This window comes from Protopterus annectens, chromosome 9.part0, assembly GCF_019279795.1.
Source record: "Protopterus annectens isolate FY-2018-M chromosome 9.part0, PAN1.0, whole genome shotgun sequence".
Classification (NCBI taxonomy): domain Eukaryota; kingdom Metazoa; phylum Chordata; order Ceratodontiformes; family Protopteridae; genus Protopterus; species Protopterus annectens.
The window spans coordinates 1,830,268,596-1,830,285,055 of NC_056743.1; positions in this window are offsets into that span (position 1 = coordinate 1,830,268,596).

A 16,460-nucleotide genomic window follows, 5' to 3' on the forward strand; every position below is an offset into this window, starting at 1 on the left:
CAAGAGTAGACCTAGCTGGTCTACAGTGTTTCTCCCACTGGTAGCATCCTGCCAGGGTATTGTGTAGCAGCAGTTTGCTCACACTCCTGGCCAGCCTCAGCTCATGGTCCCACAGAGCAAACACCCCAGGTGTGACATACTGTGCATGTAGCATGCTCACATGCCCCCACAGTGTGCACCGTATATCATTATTCCCTTCAATACTATGCAGGACTACTGTTCTCACATTATGATTGGACAGGCACTGTTCTGTGCTGCACATAAACTGCTCATAATACTGTGGTTGAGCAATGGACACGTGTTCTTGTATTAATCTACCCACTTATATACATTTCCTATACTGTTGGATGACTTTGCTGGATGATGTGTTTGTGATCACAGCAGCTGAATGTGTATCCACCATGGCTTAGTGGAACCCATGTCAACTATAGTGTGCAGGGTTGGGAGTTTGCAACCTGGCAGTGCAGATTATTTTGTTAATGGCCACAACAACAGCTGTTGGCTACAGAGTGACTAAGGCACTGAAGAACATTTGTAGGTGGGTATGCACTGGTTTGCGTGAACCACATTATTACCAACCTCTGGTTGCGGCATCTTGCACTGAGTTAGCCTCTACATTTCTTCAACAGTGTGGTAATCGCATACCAGTGGCCAAACAGGTTTACACCCATTTGTGCCCGCATAACATGTGCAACTTCATGTATTTTGTTCACATTTGTTAACCGGGACAATCCGACTGTATGCTTGTCCATTGTCAGCAGTGGCCCGGGATGTAGAGCTCCACATTGACCCCAGCTACTTATTCCAAGTAATACTGGGGTGTTCACATTAATGGAGGGTAACAGACATAACATAAATACATCCCCCATTCTTCATGCTTAGTTTATGTTAAAATGTCGGTATTATCCATGCTTAGGTCAGGTTTACATGTCAGGTATGACTGTTGACAAAGGTCGGTTTAAGGTGAAGTTGGATTCCTGTTTAACAGATCTGGATAGGTTATATGCAGGTATTTGGGGTAGGTGTAGTTATTCCATACCTGTGTGGTACAGTAGGGGGGATAGCTAAGGAGTAGGTAATTAGGTAGTGGCGTGACATTGTAACTGTATAGTAGCCTGTAGGTATAATTGGATAGGGGGCAATAGGGAAGGTTTGTTGGATGTTGAGATTTGTTTGTGAGCCAGGACAAGAGGTGACGGTATCACTAGTTAAAGTAGTGGTATAGAGTGTGATTTGGGGGAGAGGGTTTCAGAAGGTGGTGAGCCTGTGCTGCTCCAGGTGTGCTTGTAGTGTTCCTTCATGTGTTATTTACATGTGTCCTGTGGGACAGTTGTGATGCTACATGTGGGTTGGTGTTCAAGATACTGGCAATATAGTGGGGGAAGAGGGTGTCACCTACATGTAACCATAAACATTACTAGAAATGGAACAGGGGCTGATAGGTACATGGTGTGCATGGGGCACAAAGGGGGGAGTAAGTAGGGGAAATATCCAGGGATGTGCAGGACGGCTGCAGGGAGGGTCCACAGCTGGCCATGTTTACGACAACAGCTGTGCATATACACTACATTTGGTGTTTGCGTTGGACACTCACACCCCTGGGTGGGGATGAGGATTACAATAATACCTTGTGATGCCAATTAGATTGGCCTACATGCCTATAGTGGGGTGTTGCAGCCATGTGCTCATAGATGTTGTGTAGTGGGTTATGCAACAACACATATGGTTATACTGTACTCTGCCATGTAAACTAGTCTGTGCTGCGGTGGGACCCATAATGGGAATGGCTGCTCATTGGGTGAAAGTATAGCTGTCCACTCTACAGAATCTGTAGACTGTCCAGAATTTCCTTCATAATATTGGTGTGTTCCTCTTACAATCTGCACCTGTCTGGCAAATACCTGGGAACTGAAGTCATTAAATACAGACAAGTATTTGGGTCTAAGACTCCACATCCTTCAGACGAGTCATGCTAATGCATAACCTATTATTCTATCAGCTTTCTAAGGTTGTAAGTGGAATATGTAATTTCTGTCCCAATTTGTCTCCCCAACGGTTAAGGTTCAGTCCAGTGGTTTTGCTCTTAGAGGTTGGGAGGTATGGAAGTAAGCTCTGCCCAATTCGCAATATTACTTACATCCCTGGGGCGGTCCGAATATGACCGCGCCAGCCAATAACTGCATGCCTAGGACCATAATTGCATACCCATAGTTACTGTGGGTGCAGGTGGGGTCTAAAACACCACTACACACTGCTCACTCCCCATGTCTCGGGACCCATGTTGTATGTTGTCGCAACCCATGGGTCATTAGGCTTGCCCAACATACTGGTCCATGTATGTACATGGCCTGGTTAGATAAATCATTACAGGGACTGACTCTGATCATCATGAATTTTTGGGGTGTCCCACAAGGGACATTGATGTCTTTGTTTTAAGATTAGACTTGGCAGGTCTCTCCCACTGGTATTATCCTGCCTGTGGTCTGGGAAGCAGTGATGTGTTTACTTGTATAGTGTGTTTATATGTTTCACCTGTCTCGCTTGGGGGGGGTGATGGTACATGTTACACGTATGTTGATTGGACCCCTCACCCCCATTGGCACAGCCTGTGAACATATGGAATTCTTAACTGCTGTATCATATATATATATATATATATATATATATATATATATATATATATATATGTATATATCTGCTGTATACTAATATTTCATATATAGTTTTCTAGTCCTAAGGAGCTTTTCTCCCTGAGTCTCTGCTGAAATTGAGCCAGAAGCTCAGATAGACTTACCCAGTTTACAGATGTATATTAAATAAAAAATCAATAAATATCCTAGCTATATATATGTGTATTTTTACACACATATATACATATATATTTCTACATATATATCTCTATATATATATATATATATATATATATATATATATATATATATATATATATATATATATATATATATATATATGTATATGTATGCATGTATATATATATATATATATATATATATATGTATATGTATGCATGCATATATATATATATATATATATATATATATAGATATATAGATATATATTTCTAACGACATATGGATGTATGGGTGTGTGCATATGTATATATTTATATGTGGGTATTTAATCATATTCTGTCTCTGTATGTATACATTTGTATTACGGAGAGGGAGATGTTTAACTCCATGTAGGTATGGGTATATATACACACACACCCCTCTACATTTTTACATATACATCTGGTTATTCCATTCTTTGCCATGTACAATAGACTGTTCTGCAGTGGGACTCGTAACGGGAATGGCTGCACATTGGGTGGTGGCCCTGGCCAATGCACACTATTGCCTCCATCCCTGGGACAGTCCACATAGACCCACCCCAGCCAAAACCTGCACAGCTAGGTCCATAATTTCATACCCATACTTCTCAAACTGCACATCCTCTTCGGCACTCTTCCTTACTCTGGGTGCAGGTTGGGTCTGGTCACACCAGTACACTCTACCCACTCCCCACTTCTCAGGACCCATCACGTATGTTGTCTTGCCCCATGGATCGTCAGGGTTCCCCTACCTTGTAAACCGGGAACATGCGTAGCCTGCTGTTGGACATCTGTGTAATGGCAGGAAGCCCAAAAATCATTGAGTTTTTGGGAGCCCCACAAGGAACATACATGTCTTTGTTTCAAGATTAGACTGGGTGGGTATCTCCCACTGGTAGTATCCTGCCTGTAGTCTGGGAAGCAGTGGTGTGTTTACTTTTATTGTGTGTCTGTATGTTTCACCGGTCTAGCTTGGGGGGGGTGGTGGTAATGCTACGTGTTACATGTTTGTTGATTGGACCCCTCACCCCCATTTGCAGGGCCTGTGAACATATGTAATTCGTAACTGCTGTATCATATCCTAGCTATATACATGCGTATATGCACACGGGGTCTAAGACAGTTGATCGAAAGACCAACTGTCCGAATCCAGCCCTACTGAACACCGTTTATCAAACCTGCTTTCACCGAAAAAGCAGTTTCGGTAAATGGAAAGTAAAACTTACACACACATACACAAAAACAAAAAAAAAACACACACACCATGTTTACACGGGGGGGGGGGTTGCCCCCCTGCACCCCCCCCCCACACGGTAGGCTCTGGCCCCCACACACCCCTACTTTTATATTCTCACTCCAAGATCTCACTACAGGGGGGAAAAGGGAATATTCCCTTATCCTCACAGTAGTCCGATCTCGCCCACTACCACTTCCCCCTATTTCCCTGTACTTTTACGAAAGTTTCGCGAAAGCACTTTTTTCATTAAAAAGTGCTTTCACGAAACTGTGACAGCCCATTTCACTTTCAGTGAAACAGTCTTTCGGTAGACTGTCCTAGACCCATTTACACACACACACACACACACACACACACACACACACACATATATATATATATATATATATATATATATATATATATATATATATACATAACTATATACATATATGTCTGTATATGTATGCATACATACATATATATTTATATATTGCTGTACATATATATCTAACGACATATGGATGTACGGTTGTCTGCATATGTATATATCTATATGTGGATATTTATATGTATTCTGTCTCTGTATGTATACATTCGTACTATGGAGACACACACATGCCTCTACATATATACATCTACATCTGGTTATTCCGTTCTCTGCCATGTAAAATAGACTTTGCTGCAGTGGGATTCGTAGCAGGTGTGGCTGCTCATTGGGTGGCGCCTCTGCCCAATGAACACTATTGCTTACATCCCTGGGGCTGTCCAGAGAGACCCACTCCAGCAAACACCTGCATGCCTAGACCCATAATTAGCTAGCCATAGTTCTCCCACCTGCACCTCCTCTATAGCACTAATCCTTACTCTGGGTGCAGGTCAGGTCTGAACACACCACTACACATTGCCCACTCTCCACTTCACGGGACCCATCATGTACGTTGTCTCTACCCATGGGTCATCAGGCTTTCCCACCCTTGTATTCCGGGTATGCACACACCCTGCCTTGATAGGTCATCGCACTGGCTTCCTCCCATATTATGACAATTTTGGGGTGTCCCGCAATGGACGCTCCTGTCTCTGGTCCAGGATTAGATTTCATGGGTCCACTGTGCCCCCCCCCCCAGTTGTATCCTGCCTGTGGTCTGGGGAGCAGTGGACTGTTTACATTGTTTGTGGGTTTGTTTGTATGTTTCCTCTGTCTGGCTGGGGGAGGGGGAGGTCATGCTACATGTTACACATTTCTTGCTTGGGCCCCTCACCTCCATTGGGATAGCCTGTGAACATATGTCATTCTTAGGTGCGTATCTTATCATAGGTATATATCTGTGTATATCTATGCACACACACACACACACACACACACACACACATATATATATATATATATATATATATATATATATATATATATATATATATATATACATATTTCTGTATATATATATCTAACGACATGTAGATGATGGGTGTCTACATATGTATATCTATATTTGAGGGTATTTATTTATATGTCTATGTATGTATCTCTACATTTGTACTACAGAGAGGGGAGGTAGATATCTATATAGTTATGGGTATTCATACGGACACATATACCTCTAATTCTTTAGCTACATATCTGGTAATGCTGACTGGTATTGCAGGGTACTGTGTTTCATATGCATATGGGCCAACCTTGTGTGTCACGTATGCTTTGCGATACCTACGAATGACTCCATTAATCTACACAGACCCATGTGTGACACCAGCTGTTTGATACGGTGTGCTTAAGGCACTTTCAAGTGGTTGTGAGCGGGGTTGTGCAGAGGTTAGCACTGCTGACTTCCGGTTGCAGTGTGTTACATGCAGTTAGCATCTCCTTTGCTTGATCTGTGTCAGTGGTGCTTCACCCCTCCCATACACACCTGCACACGCTTACTATTGCTTACATATGCTTGCTACTACTTACCTGTACTTATGCCTGCTTGTTGCTGACTTATTCATTCTGGTACTGACTGTTCACATGTGCATTTCATGCAGTACTCCAGTTCACATTTAATTGTTATTTGGTAGGTTCTACAGCAATAAAATGTACATAATTGTTTGTATACAGATTACACTTGGAAAATTGTATGTGCTGCAGTGGGACTCGAGCCGGGAATGCCTCCTCCTTAGGCGGATGCTCTGACCACTACGCTATTGCTGTGATACTTCATTTGCAACACCTTCCTTGTTATCCTCTTCAGCCTTTCATGCTGCTTTACCCGTAGCTACGCGATGGGCAGACCCGTGCACCTACAGTTAGCTGTACTCAGCATTTTAAAAACATTACTACAAGGGTTTCTCCATGTTTTTTTTTTCAGTGTACTGTTGCTATTGAACACATGAGGATTGTTGGTGGGGATCTGCGGACACTTATGTGCGGTCTCGCTCTTTTATGTACACATTTTTCTGTTCTACCTTCCAGGGGCGTGTTTCCACACCCCCTGCACTCATCCACACTCCATGTAGAATTAGGTGTTCAGCGTGCCTTCCTTTATATGCATGGCACGCTGCCATCCTCCTCTTAAACTGGTGCTGCCGTGCAGGACTAGAGTAGTCCTGAATGGAGGATTAGTGAATCCGGGGGTATATCATCAAAGACTAGTCAACTAAGAGCAATGATGCTGCAAAGGAAACTTTCAGAGCAAATTGTATGGTATTTTATTATATGCTTTTAAATAATCAAGAAATTTTAAGAATTTTCTTGTGTTTACAATTAATAGATTACATATGCACATTCATATTTAGGTAGTATATAATTTTACTCTTTCCTTGAAAATGGGAATTAAGCTGTTGTAATAATATTAAAATAAGACAAATTTAACATAGGCATATGATAGCATTTGGTGGGGATGCTCTAAATGTCAGTGATGGGCCTTAAACTGGAGTCTTATGTTTCTCAGACTGAGAAAGTGCTGCCCAAATAAAATTATATTTTCGGCAGTGAAGGCAGAAACCTGAAGGAAGATTTTCAGGGAAATGAAATACAATATTGTAAGATCCGCTCAGCATCATCTCACCTGCAAAGTGTCACTTCAGATACAATATTTATAAAAAAAGTATGCAAAAAGAGCTCTGTACTGGATTATAAATGCATCTATCCCATAATAGTACAGTATGGCTGCAGTAATGATGAGAACATACCATTTTAAATTCAACTCATGTCTGCATGTAGTTTCAGGTATCCTGATAAAGTTTTAACTTTTCCATAACACTTATTTCACTGCAAGTATTTTGTAAATTGTCAATGTTTCCCTCTTCGCTCAGAGAATTCCTAACCAAATGAAATTATAGGCACCTTATTAGCAGACTGTCACTGGTACACTCCTCATTTATTTTCTAGCCGTTGAACATAACACAATGGCATCACAATGAACAGGCTGCAGTCATTCGAGATGCAGACTCTGTCTTGGCCTGTCAGAGGCACAAGATTGTTTGGAAGGGAGTTATAAATCTAATGTGTTTCAATCTACATTCATGGAGAAACTAATTGTGCTGTACATTCTCCTGGGTCTGCTAGCAGGGTCAGCTGGGAAAGATGCCAGCATGCCTGCAATAAAAACACCTCTTTTGTTCCACTGCACAGCTAAAAGCCAGAAGAGTATGGCAGAACAAAGAGTGTATTTCCAACTATTACTAAGAAATGAGCATCCTTTTCCTTCACAGGGAAGTTCATACCTCTGCTCCATCCCCATTTTCCTATCTCCCATTCTCATTTAGCACTTACTAAATATAAAAGTGCATCTGAAATACTAAAAACATATTTACTGTCAAATGGATTAGTATTTAAGTGGTTATGTCAGGATAAAACATATAGCTTGTGGACCCATACAACAACTAATGCAGATGAAACATGTTTTTTTTTCAAACTCTGTTGTACCTGTATTTCAGTCATCAGCCCTCACAATAGCCAATTTGTCCATTCATTCCCCATCACAAGGGCAATGACCATCTGCTAGAGACCATCATTCAAACAGTCATCGGGGCTGGCTCAATATTTTCTTTTTCATTTTTTTTTTGTTGTTGTTTCTTTATCTGTCTCTCTTGCAGGGTGTAAAGGGGGAACATACAATGGGATGGCAGCAGAGGACTTCCCCTCACTTCTGCAATGGGTGTCCTTCTATGAATCCCTGCTCCACCCACCTGGGGCATGAACAGGAAACTTCCTGATCTATACCAAGAAGTTGACACCATCCAGTATACTTCAGAGTGTGCAGAACTTCTCCCCCTCCTCAGGAAAGTGGAGCAGTCTATGCCCATTTACCACTTCACCCCCCCTCACCTCACTCTCCAGTGCAAGGGCTGCTGGTTGAGCTCAAATTGCTTAGGACACAGTCAGGAAACTGTTACCTGCACCACAGTGCTAGGCTTAGACAAAAGCATAAGTTAGGTTATTTATTTGTGAAACAGTCACATTAGTTATGTTAATCCAAAGATGAGTATATAATGAAATGCATAATGAATTTAATTATTTATTGCATTAGTTTATCTAGACATGGCCTACTTTTAGTGGAAAGTATAAGTGGTAGTCATAACATCTAGGGTACTTTGGCAAGGGCACAAGAGAAAATCCAATACTCTTTTCAATAAGTGCCATGGGGTCTTTTACATCCACCTTAGCAGGTATCATCTCAGGCAGATATGTCAGCAGTTTAATGTCTCATTCAAAAAAAAAAAAAAAAATCTCAGCCAAGCAACCATGTCAGTAGTGGGAAAAACACCTTAGGTGAAAATAGAACCCCCCCCCCCTACATTTTGTCTTTCTGGCATCGGCGACAAGTGTTCTACCTGCAGAATCACTACTGATTGTTTGGAATGTTGATTATATCCTGAGACAAGCACATCAAGAAAAGAGAGCAAAAGAAAGGCTAATCCTGTGCTCCTTACTGACTCTAGTACTACACCCACAGAGAACATACCATTCATTGAGCTATGTTTCTCTTCTTATACCACAAGCACACACATCTGGAAAATCTTCAATGTTTTTTTTATTTCCCTAATAGTTGAGATAATATCTTATGCAAATTTGTATGTCAAGCAGTGAGAGTGCTGTTGTGGGAAGAAGAGAATTTGAAATTAGCTTTTCGAGCAGTAATTGTGTCTATAAGCATCTTTATTTTATGTACTGGTTCTATGTACTTCACGTAAAGTTTTGGTCCAAATCATTGCTTAATTATGGGCAATGTGGCAATTTAGTGGCTAAGGTTCCATCTTACATCTCCAAGGTATGAGTTTCTGTTTTCCCGTCCATGTGGGAGTTTTGTCTAGGAAATGCAGTTACTTTCTACCTCATAAAACCTGGCATTTGATTAGATGAACTAAAATTGTTCCTATATATTGCGTTTTACTTTGCCTTTCAGGTCTGGGCCATGGTCAAAAGGGAGTTAACTTGCCTGACTGATTAAAAAAAAGTTTACTGTCACACCTCCTTTTTGTCTGCTGCCTTGCTTCTTAAAACAGTGTTACATGTTTATATCTGTGCTGACTGACAAGATGGTTGTAGCCAGAGTTTTCTGTTTTCAACTTGAACCTCATAGCGTTAACCTTACATCAATTTACAGATCTTTCCGAATGCAGACAGCAGCGCCACCTTTTCTGTCTTCAGTTCCTCTCATTTGGCTCTTTTATTTTTTTAATCTCATGAATAGCCATCCACTGAGATTGACCTGAATTTCCATTTTAATGCAGTACTCTTTTTTTTTTCATTTTAAGCTGCTAGTGCTAACCAGTACAACATAGCAAGAAGGCAGCACACAAATGTTTGCTGCAGGAACTTAGTGTGTGTCGGATGCTCTCTGATCTGATCCATATTGTTTGAAAGATGCTAAACAAAACTACTCATTTGAAGACAATGAGTGTGCCTGGTTGCAACCTTTTCTGGCAGTCAGTGAGTAATGTCTTGTCAGTCTAATAAGTTCAACATTTGTATGATATTTAAGGGGGGGGGGACTTTCTCTTAAACAGCACCCATTAAGTGGAGTGAAGTACAACTTCAAGTCAGAAACTTTATGAATTATAGTAATTTTCAATTAAAAGTCGGTAAACACTTGACACCAATAAAAGCAAATGGTTTATTCATTTATTGATTACTATCCAAAGTCCATTAAGTGAAGTGTCTCGTCTCTGTCCTATTTGAATTACTGTGCATTCCAGTGGCACTATGAATACACGTTATTTATCAATGCCTGAAAACATTTTATGCATGCTCACTGCTTTATCTGTTTTATTTTCCATTCCATGCTCCATTACTGCTGTATGTAGTATGCACCTCAGTGTTTTTGTAAGTGTGCATTACTGCACTCATTAAGTAAGTGTTTTTTGCTTTCAACCTCTGACCTAGATCAGAGCTGAAAAGGATCCTCAGACCAGACCACCTACCTACTTAACAAACAAGCAGTCAAACAAACAAATAAATAAATAAACTCCCTGAAATAGATATTTAAGTGGGCCCAGTACAAACAAGGAAAGAGTCTGAATTAGGAAAGAATAAAGAAAGGGATTTTTATGCTTTGTATTTTCCCCATAATAAGCCATGGTGGTGCAGCGGTAGTGTTGTCGCCTCACAACAAGAGGTTCTTCCATTCGATTCTCGGTGGAGCACCTTCTGTGTAGCGTCTGCATGTCCTCACTGCAGTTGAGTGGCATTTGAAAGACATGCGTGAATGGGTGTGCCTTTGTTGAAGGCTGGGTGTTGAGCTGGCACCACGGCATTGTAAAAATCTACTGCCAATCATTAGTGGACCGGAGTTCCTCTGTGACGACCCCTAACTGGGAAAAGCCGAAAGGAGAACATTTTCCCCATAATACTACTGGGCATGTTTGATATCACATGATTCTTGCTTTCCCAGTTACTGCCATGTTAGTAAAAGCAGTAGATGCATCCAGATGTCTTCAGTGTACATTTCTGTTTTGTCTGATATCGTTTATTGTAACAGAGATACCCAAACATTGCGAGATGCAGTAATATCTGAAGATTCAACTTTTACTGAGAAATAACAAGTGTTCCAAGAAAATGACTTTACAGTATATCCTTCAACTGATGAAACCAGTACAAGCAATTGTAGACAGACTGAACAAAGGTCTTCCATAAGACCAGTAGCAAATAAATGAGTAATACTTTTAGAAAAATAATAAAGTAACAGCATCATAAAAACATATGACTCAGTCATCAATGCAAGTAATGAAAATGTGGCATACAAAACACCCATTTGTCTTTCAAATAGTTTCCTGAACTTTTGATAGCAAATGAGCTTAGACACCAATGGATTTGAACAATCGGAATGGCATTGATTTTTCCATTTATAATGCTAGCAAAGTTGGTTCCACAGGGAAGTTTGGTTGAATACTGGAGACGTTTGCAGAAATCTTCAGGACTGCATCTTTTGCAGCTAAAAAACAAAAGGATATACAGGCATCTACTTTCCTTCACATTTCTAGAGATGATACCATGGAGGCATTTATTGCAACATTATTTAGAGTCATCCTGCTTTAGTCAAATTTGAATTTGCAATCTTACATTAAAGATATTTTTCTTAGATTGTTTCAAATATTTGGCTAAGGGCAAGCAGGTGTGTCTATATTAGAAGCACGAAAAGGCTTCTTAGCGAATATGGAAACAGTGACACATATTCATCGAATCGCATTTAAGCGATTCGATGAATATGTCATAGAGCAAGGAGATAGTGGGCCAACTTCACAGAGTTGCCCTTTCCTTCCCTATAGTGTGATCTCAGAGTTGGTATAGTTAGTTAGGGGGTGTGGAGGGCAGAACCCCCCACATTGGGGGGTGTTGGTGGCAAAACCCCCCACCTATTTATGGTGTTAAATTCTTATTTTTTTTTTTAGCAAATGGCCACATAACGTTTTTCCCTAGGGAAAAAATTTGATTATGTGGCCATTCATTATTGTCTGGTTTCATGCATTATGTGTCGACTTTTATGTAGTCGCACATATGCACTTTCCATCTTATAGTATAGACCCCAAGCAGGTAGGTTGTATTAGTGGAAGTTAGTGGATACACTGGTCATGTGTAATACAGTTTGACTTTTTACTGAAGAACAACAAACAATGGGGTGAGGGAATTTCTCATTTTCTAACTGTGGTGTATTCTTTGAATTGTTATTTTTAAAGTAGCAAAGGTGTGTGGGGTGCAGCCCCAAATGGTGTAGGTAAAAGGGCACTTACTTCCCCATACAAAAATGATGCTTTGGGGACTTTTGTTTATGTTTTAGGGTTTTCAAACACAAGTCATTAAACAGCTGACGCTAACAAATGTAACTGTTATATAAAACTGGTTTATTGATCTATTGATTAGTATCCAAAGTCCATTAAGTGAAGTATCTGTTTTTTGTCCTGTTTGAGTTGTGGTATTTTGTGTTTCGATTCATCAATTCTCAATGTTGTTTATATTGAAGAATTGTTATAGATCCAGCATTTAATACATTTGATCTTACTTCATAGCAATAGACAACTGGATGTTACTGAAGACAGGTTTAAGCAGAACTGCAGTCATTAAAACAATTTGACAAATATTTGTCAGTTATTCTTTTTTCACTACAAATCATGTGCCATATGAGCATGCTGATCTCTAAATGACGGTACCAAGGAAAAGAGCTAGATACTGTGAGTTTGCAGAGCTGAATAATTCAATGCTGATAAACATAATTGTCTGGGGCACTGAAATCATGAAAAATAAACTATTGAAAGACATACCCCAGGATTCAAGAAACTCACTGTAGGTTTCAAGCAGAACTTACATGAAGTGTACCTGCTACATTGACAGTGTTCATTGCAAGGCATTGTACAATTAATATTAACGACATGCTTGCATGTGTAAACAAGGTTTCATGGCTTGCGGCAGTGTTGCTGGTTAAGAAAAATTGCAATCAAACACAGATAGCATTTTTGTGAAAGTCAAAGCATAAGTGGTCCACAAAGTTGCACAAAATGCCACAATGACCACCAGGGCTACACAGCACTGGTTCTGCACAACATTTCTCCACAAAGGTCAACATATTGCATGGATATGTAAACAGAAATAGGGACATAAAATGTTGCACAGACATCTGTTACAATGAAGCAGAAACATACCTGTCATCTCCTTTGAGCAAGACAAAAGGCATACATAATGTGTGGACAACAGCCCATAAAATATGTACAGACATGTAACACTGCACTTACACACCTTGAAAGTTGATAGACTAAATAGGTTTTACATTAGCATAAACTGTCTGAATAGCATATACATACACCTGGATATGAACCCAGTACCATCTGACCCCAAAAATAAATGGATCAAAACATTACTAGGTGGTGCCACAGAATCAGTTAAGTAGCAAATGTATTTTATACAATCAGTAGTAACTGTCACAGTTTAGCAAGGATTTCCCTTTTCTATTCCCCCATGGTTGGTTCCCATATCACCACTGTTCTATCTTCCCCATTTCTTTTTTATAAAACATTATTGCACAATGATGCGCATCACACACCATTGCTAAGAAACAGTGAATGACACCTGTATATAAATGTATGTCAGTGTATCATAGACACCTGTTAAAGTACTATATATACCTGTATTAGAACCCAGTCACATCTGGCCCAAATAGCAAGGAATGTATCAGTGCAGTAACACATCCTGCCACAGAGTCTGTTCTGCAGTACATATATTTCATACAGTCAGTCCTAAATGTCACAGATTAGCAGGGAATTCCTATTATTCTTCTCCCTGCTTGCTCCCCATGCCACCGCTTTTCCCCATTTATATCCTTTAAAGCATTATTGCATGATGGTGTGCATCACTCATCAACATACAGCAATGCTGATACATAAACAGTTAAACATATTAGATACAGTTGTATTAGGATGTAGTACCATCTGGCCCCAAAAAGGGACATATCACTACATTAAATGTATTAATACCTGCTGCCACAGAGTCAGTTAAGTAGCAGGTATATACAAAAGCAGTTAAGCCTGACACTTGCTATTCAGCCCCTGAAATACATCTGCTACTCAACTGAGTTTGTGGCACCACCTATTAATGCATGAATCCATTCCTTTTTGCGGCCAAATGGTACTGGGTTCCAATACAGGTGTATGTAACACTTTCAAATACTTTTATGTTTGCTCCGCTTAACATTGTGCGAATGTGGTGTGTGAAGGTGCGCAATGTTGAGCACTGTATTTGCACAATGGTAAGCATCATGCAACACTTTCAAACATTGCATGTTTTCACAGTAAATGTGGTAACTGCAATTGGTAGGAAAAAGTCATTCCTCATTGATTTTGATCTGTGGTAGGCATGGCAGTCATGTGTGGTAAGGGACTGAGATTCAGTGCTCAAAGAGGGGGTGTCCAGTAGTCCAAAGAGTTTGTTGGACTCCTAGTGAAGGAAAATGGACCCAGGGTATTGCAGATAGACTATTCCTGCTTACAGTATAAGTCAGAGGCATGGGATAGTCTTGCTCAGGTTTTCAACTGTGCTACTGGTATCTTCCACACTGGTGAGCAATGTAGACACCATTACAATGATCTCTGGATGAGGAAGAGGGCTATCCTTGTATGTTGAATCAAGGAAAGTAGGACTGATGGCACCCCACAAATGTGTAAGTATAAATTACAAAGACTACTTGTAAGAGGTAAAAGCTAAATATAGTCACAACTCGTGTTCATAATAGTATTCTGTTCTGTTTTCTCCACAGCTACCACAAAGAGAGAACTGAATGTCTGAACCCATGGGGCTAGATTGGTCCAGATGAGAGAAGCATGTGTTATGTATGCTTCAGAACAGTACTGTTATTGTAGCATTAAAAGTTAAAGACAGCTTTTTTTTGTTATTTTATACAGTTGTATCAAATTGAGCATGCATATCTGAACTGTAAAGACAAGTATGCATGCACTAGTCTGTAGCACAAAGCAACAATTCCATATTCTAAAATAAAAGTGAGCATGCATCTCTCAACTGTAAAAGGAAACTATGCATGCATTAGTCTGTAGTCCAAAACAACAGTACTGTATTAGAGAGTAGTCGGAGGTTGTGGGTTAAAAAAGCACGCTTCCCAACTATACAGTACTGTTAAGTTTTCAGCAATATTGTAATCAAACTTCAAACCTCTAGACCAGTGGGAGAAATGGCCTGTTGTAAACTGTAATCAGTATAACTGGAACTCACATATGTGTAATATATGCACGCATAAAATGATTTATTGTTGCAATCCATACCTATCAACATCTTAGAGCAAGAAATGTGGACAAAGCCATCAATAAAATTGGGATAAAGGCCTAAAATAGGGACAATTTTTAAATATTTCTCTTACAAACTTAAAAAGTTGACAGAATAACAGATGTTGCATTAGCATTAATTTTCTGAATGGTATGAAGATTGAAACTCAAATGTCTGTCATTATTTTCTAACTTCAGTCTTCAATTATTTGCCATTAATTTGCCAGAAAACCACAATTTTATGAAAAATGAACCAAAAATATGAAGCAAAAATCTGGATATTCTGTGAAAATCTGTACAGTTGAGAGGTATCCTGCAATCTGTATGTATAGTGTGCATCTGTTATGAAGTGGGCAGTCTTAAAAATAAAAAAGTCATTTGCTAGGAGTTGGTAGTCTTAAAAGTAAAGGTAAGAGAGTAGAGTCAAATAATTGTATCAATGCATTATATGTTACATTGAAGTTACTAATGGTATCCTCCTTTTTACTCTCATCCTGACCCTTATCTTCTCTTTCTCTCTCTCATTTTTTTACACAGCACATCAGGGTAGGCCTGCCATACAGGATCCTCCTGCCTCCATTCCACCAGCTATAGCACTGAGGCCCAGCACATCTGGGACGCAACCTAGCAGCACCTCTTCTGCTGCCCTGATTTGGCCAGTGTTCCCTCTGGGAGTTGGTGGAGGTGGTGATTTTATCTCCTGTGACAAACTGCCAGGGTTGGTGTTTTAAGACTAGCGCCACACTGTTGGTGCATGCCTACTCCAGATGGAGTGCCTCCTCTCCACCATTGTGCAGAACACTATGATAACACAACAATGTCAGGCAGTGCAGCCACTGGTTCAGTGAAGTGACAGTGATGACAGTCCAGTGGGTGAGGACTCAGTTCTCACTCTCACTCAGCTTGACAACCATGGGCTCTTGGTAACCCCACCCTCACCCTAACCATAGTGTTTACCAACCTCTTGTGTCCTTTACTATGCCTGTATCTTGTCTTGTATATCCTGTCTGCATTTGCTTTCTCACCTACCCAACCTACCTGATGCAGATATGCCTACATCCCTTCCCCAATATTCCTCTCTCCCTCTCTCTCTGTCTCAGAAAAAAATGGTCACCTGTCCCACAAAAAAAAATTGTCCAATACATAGCTCTCCATTTTGTGTATGTGTCA